The sequence below is a fragment of the Argiope bruennichi genome, chromosome 6 (assembly GCF_947563725.1).
Source record: "Argiope bruennichi chromosome 6, qqArgBrue1.1, whole genome shotgun sequence".
Classification (NCBI taxonomy): Eukaryota; Metazoa; Arthropoda; class Arachnida; order Araneae; family Araneidae; genus Argiope; species Argiope bruennichi.
This window is the reverse complement of record NC_079156.1, coordinates 74,254,190-74,260,671: the sequence shown is the minus strand read 5'-3', so window position 1 is coordinate 74,260,671 and position 6,482 is coordinate 74,254,190.

Below are 6,482 nucleotides of genomic sequence, written 5' to 3'. Positions count from 1 at the left end.
TAAACTTAATCAATACTTTAATGACTTATTTCAGAGTTTTTATTTTATTTTTAATTTTTATTTAATTATTTACTACTAGTCATCTTTGACAATCAGATACTTCCAGGGATATTGAATATATTGAATTTCAATTAAATAATTTACACTTGACTTCATGTCATATAAGTTTTAATCAACAAATTGTCGCTGGTATTAAAGTCGCACCAGTTTTATAGTTTTATATTATATGTTAACGTATTACAAGTTTTACACATTTTTACCAGAGGGAGTGGTCTGCCCAAAGTTTTCTTACATACTATCTAATAAGAGTGTTCTCCCAGAAAAGCATGGCAGTGACATACAATAGTAACGAGAAAAAAAACTGCGTGAATTTAGCATTTTTACTGAGTCTATCGTATGATCCTTGGCGAGTTTTTTGGCGATTAATCCCTAGCATGCGGTTTTCCCTAGCACCCAACAATTCAATTTGGTTTTAGATGCATTTTTTCCGAACCGTTTTAAAAATTCGACGCAAAGCACACAAAATCCCGTGCCAAATTTAATATGGTGGTGTTACTCTCGATATGGAGGACTTTGTGACCACGACCGACTTATACGTACGCCAGCTACCATACACATGAAGACTCTTCGACCGACGGGGTTCGAACTCGTAACCCAAGGGATGCGTGTCCAACGCCCTACCCGGGCTATCCCGGCCACGCAAAGTTTATTTTTGTGCAATAACATTTTCGGTAGTATCAAGATAAAACGTCAAAATTCAGTTAATTTTAAATTAATTAAAATTCCAAAATGATTAATTAATAAAAAAATTTTAACTAATTAGTTAAAATATAGATATGACACATAGTTTTGTGCCATTCATGTTCATACCTAATTGTATTCAAGCAAAGACTAGATATTTGTAAGTACTGTGATGATGACTAAGCGAAATTAATTGAACAGATAGGAATCCGATGAAATATAATTGACAACGTGTCAGTATTATCCTAATATTTTATAACTTATAGTATTTATATTTTCTATAATCAAATTATTTAAATGGCAGTTAGGCAATTAACTTTCTTAATCGAATTCTCTACGCCTCCCCTCCACCAATTCAGTTGTCCTGTTCTGCAGCTTAGTCAAAAATTCACCACTGTGTATATGTCCCATCGGAGAAAGTGAAATGTTCTTTCATTAGGTTTTTATTGTTTCTAATGGTAATCTTTAATTCACAAAACATCATTTTTAGTGATTATCCTAAATCATTTCTCTGATAAATCCTCTTCCGACTTAAAAACTTTTTAATATTTTATTTATTCTTTAATTATCCAATTTCAATATAGTCATTTCAGTTTTACTTAATTTTTTTGTTTTTTCGAAAATGTTTTGTTGCAGTTATACATTAGTTGTGGGGTAATGATACTCTTTTTATTCTGTCTAGAATCCTTCGGCACCCAGCCATTCGCTCACTATATAAACAGAATTAATTGAGTCAGTCATACTAATTAATCTATATATACCACATCTTTTTACGCCAAATGGCGAAATGAGTTGGCGAATAAAATTTAAAACATCAAAACAGCAGCTGACGTTCAAGAATACGATAAGGTTTAATTAGAGATGTCTTTCGGAAATTGAGGGAGTGAAAAACTAAACAGCTATTGATGAGATACATAAACGTTTTGAATTTTCAAACTAAATAGAAATCTGTATGGTGGGGTAGGCTGTGGAATTGTGTACATTTTTTTTTCCTTGAGAATATACAGAGATGTAGTGTTTTTCAGATTTCTCTTTAAAATGGGATGGCGACCATTGATGACATATTTAGAGATCATGACCTGTCATATAAAATAAAAATTGTAGAAATCGTACCAGTGATTGGGACTGGGAGAATGTTCTATTATTCTCCAAGCTATTTTAAATACCTACATGTTTTATTTTATTTACATTTATATTCATTACATTTCCTAAAAATTTCACTTTTTTAAAAATTAAAGAAAATTTGCATGAATATTTTTCGGTTAATGCATAGGATTCAAAATTTTAGAAAATAATTTTAAACCGATGCAATTTTGAAGAAATATTTACTATGGAAAAAAAATCTTGGAAATGGAATGTGAAAAAAAAAATAATGGGAATTGTTTTTCTTTCAATGTATCCACTGCGCACATTTCATGCAGTAAATATAAACTCGGATGCAGTAAATATAAACTTGCTCGGATCGCATTTTCGAGAAGATATTTTACAAGAAAGGAACTTGATTTTAGAGGAACTGAGAAAATGCATTGTGTCACAGTGAAAGATAAAATTATAATTTCCTCAGAAAAAAATAATAATTTCAGAGATAAAAATTCTGCCATTGTAATTTATTTACTAGTAGCATCAAATAATATTGTAAATACTTTGAAAATCATACAACTTATTAAATTTTTGCATTTTTTATTTCTTTGTGCGAAACGTCTTTTCACTCAATATCTTATTTTTTAGAATTTTAAAAGGCATTAGTTTTTATGATATGATTATATTACAAATCTAATTATTTCTTTCCGATTTTTTAAACGGCTTTTTAATTTAATTTAATTTAATTTAATTTATAGAAATGGAAAAGTGCCTTTCAGTCTAGCCGAAAAAATTAAAAAATGGCTCAGGCGCCAATAAAACGCTAATTAGATCAAATTTCAGTCCCAGAATTGATAGAAGTGTACTTATATTGAATATCAGTCTCGTTTACATGGGAAAAGAATTTTATTTAAACTTAAATGGGTGATGTTCTTTTTTTAATGAGGCAAAAATGTCCATCTCAATGGTACCGGAAATTAGTCTATTTTTAGAGGAATTGGTCTCGAATAATTGAGAAAAAGAGATGCAAATAACAGGCTGCGAAAAACAAATTATCAGAAGCCTTTTAAAATCAGAATTAATTACGCAAATGAGGAACAAACTCTACAGACAAATGAAAGTGAAAATATGATTTCATTTGCTTCAGTTCTCACATTATCGGGGTAACTATTTTTACATCAAGCTAATTACTGACTAAAAATATTAGAAGGCTATTAAAACAAATAAATTTGCTTTCAAGTCAATATCGAAAGGAAGCAGTGTGCCATCATCCTTTATTTTAAATTAAAATTAGTTTAAATTTCAAGCCAAAAATAGAAATGTTATTGCAAATCATGTCTAAAATTTATTAAAATTAGGGAAGCCATTGAACGGAAATAAAAATTACTGAAAGGCTAATATTTTTTAAGATTTTTTTTTTTTGTGTGTACAATAATATGTTCCTAATTTTGCTGGAAAAACATTCAACTTTTAATTAATTTTGATTTAAAAGTGCAATTAATTATTAAATATTATGGAAACAGACATTCGTTGTTTGCAATTATTCTAGTAGGAACCTGATGAATTATATTTGATAAAGTGTTAATACATAAAATTACTACTTTATAATACATATTTGCATTTTTTACAAACTTGTTTATTTGGCAACTACAAAAAAGGAAACTTTTCCCTCTCACTTGCGACCTAGACAACAACTTTTCGGAAATCCACCGCTGCAGATTTGGCAATTCTAGGGTCTCCCTACGTCATATGGAGTATTTCGAACCGTGTCCGTATCTTATAATTTAGAGAAAATAAGGCAACTTAATAATGTTACTGTATTTAAAAAATTATTAAATTAACAGTAGGTAATTTACATTTTAATACTACAGAATATAAATTTTAATTGAATTATTAAATAAACAAGCATTTTATTAAGACTAAAAATTATCGTTTGCCGCTTGACAATAGGCTTTTTATCTTTTGGACATAATTATATTTTGTATTCTGAAGCATAAAAATATTTTCGCTTATGTAAGAGCAATTTTCATAATTTCATTGCGGGTATTAAATATTTATAACCTGGAATAAATAGCTTTGAAGTTCTAAAAGTGGTTAATTATAATTGTATGCAGTTTGCAGTAGTTGGCATTTCTATATTTTTGGATTGACTACTGAAATTATACCAAGTTAATCCATTGCGCAAAATGTTACATATATTGAAATAAAAAATTTAAAATAAATGGCTAACAAAATCAAACTAAATCATTGAACAAAAAATTATGTATAATGCAATAAATAATTTAAGAGAAATTCCGCTTTAGAATTATTCTTTTAATATTGTGGCTAAATAATTATAGCTCAAAATGTCGTTTTTGGAATGGTTCCTTGTCTGGATTGTCACTCAATACTTTCATTAGCAATTATTCATTCACATAATCACCATTAAATTATTAAAGCCACAGTAATATCCAAGAAAAAGGTGTGTTTTTTTTAATGTTCTTGTTTATTTCCCCTAGAATGGCATTTGAATCAATCCATGCTCACATGATTCATGTTAAATTACATCCATTACATCTAATGCATATGCTTCCATAATATTACATCATGAAACAACATTTGACAACATGCTATGACATAAATAAATGACATGCAGTTACATTTCTCACATAATTGTAATGGTATGTAAACTGCTTCCAATGCATTTGTTTTGAATGCCTGCTTCCTTCAGACAATATGCACATGATATTGTACATCAACAGATGTTATTAAATTTTTAAAAAAATATGTGAATAGATTTTCCATATAATGATAAGGCTGAGAATTATATAATTAAAGATAACTTCAAGCACTATATTACAAATTTCAACTAGCAAAAATTATTGTGTCATTGAAAAAATACCATACACTGAAAAAATTTGCTCTTATCTCTACGAATAATAAAAATGAAGTGTGTGTGTGTGTGTGTGTGTGTGTGTGTGTGTGTGTGTGTGTGTGTGTGTGTGTGTGTGTGTGTGTGTGTGTGTGTGTGTGTGTGTGTGTGTGTTGTTTTCTACCGTTTAACCTTAAATTACCAAACTTGCCACTTATATATAGTAGCTTAGAAGGTAGAAAAGGACAGCTTGGGATAATTTGAAATTTTAGTACTTTTTTTCGCAATAACTTCAAAAATATTATCTTTTCATGAATTTAAAACTCAAAAAGTTATATTTTCAATTATATTAATTTTTGGCGAGTATTTTTTATCCCATTTTTAATCAATTACAAAAACATTGTGAGCATTTGAATAGATTTTCCAAAAGGTGACAAAACTCAGGATTGCATGCTGAAAAATGCGAGTTAAAGCATTATATTAAAAATTTCAACTATCAGAAATTACTATATTTTTGAGCAATTAAATTACATATATTTAAAAAAAATTCCCTTATATATCTACTAATAATAACGATGAATGTGTCTGATTGTGTTAGGAGTGTTGTTCTGTACAGGACATACCATTTGAAAAAGAACTACCAAACCTGTACAAGCAGTTTAGAGTTTAGAAAAGGGCACTTTGGAGCGATTCTTTTGAAAATTTAATTAATTAAAGATTAAGCGAAATTTTAGTATTTTTTCGCAATAACTTCTAGATGCATTACTGTACAAAAATTATTTTTTCATAAATTTAGAACTTAAAATGGTATATTTTCAATTATATTGATTTTTAGCGTATATTTTTATTCATTTAAATATATATATATATATATATATTGAACATATTTTGCAACAATATTTCATTATTTAGATGAAACTAAAATCATTTTCATCGCTGGTATTAATATTTCATTTTGGCTATTTTTTCTTCCATTATTGATGATGAAAGCATAAAGTTAAGGCTTGTTTTTCCATAATGAATAAATTTCGGTACAAGGTATGTTTTTAATATATATATATATATATATATATATATATATATATATATTGAAATTTTGCTTTAATTACAATGAAAGTTTAATTTCAGAACCAAGCAATGATAAAATCCTTTCAAAGTCTCCTCGGTTATAAAGGTTTCTGTTCTTTAATATAATTTAACTATATGTATAAAAAAATAGACAGAAAATTCATTGAGTGAACAATGCGGTGTAAGGCTGCTAAAACAGTATGAGTATATGTTTATAAAAACTTGAAATTTAAAATTATTTTGTTGAGAAAAAAATATTATGATCAAGTTACACAAAATGCTTAGTTGAAATTTTTTGGGAAAAAAAGTAACTAGTCTTTAAGGGCTCCTATTATACCAGGATTCCGATGCAATTATTAACATATTTTATATGTAATAATATTTTCACTGAAATCTGATTTGAAAGATTGAGATAAATGTTTATCCATGGATTAAACTGCGAGTTATAAAAATTATGTCATTGAGATGTATAGTGTAATAGATACAGGAAGCTATATAATTTATAACATATTTTATTCAAATACATTATGCTTTATAAACAATAAAATTATAAATAATTAGCATCAATTATTCATTTAAATGCATATCGACAATAAATCCTCATTTTTAAAGCTGTACAAAACAAATAAATGCATTTATAAGTTGACTGCTATGTATTTACAACAAAAAATAAATATTTCAAAAACATAATATCTAGTTTACAAATGCAATTCTATATTATCATTTCAGATAAGTGCAAAAT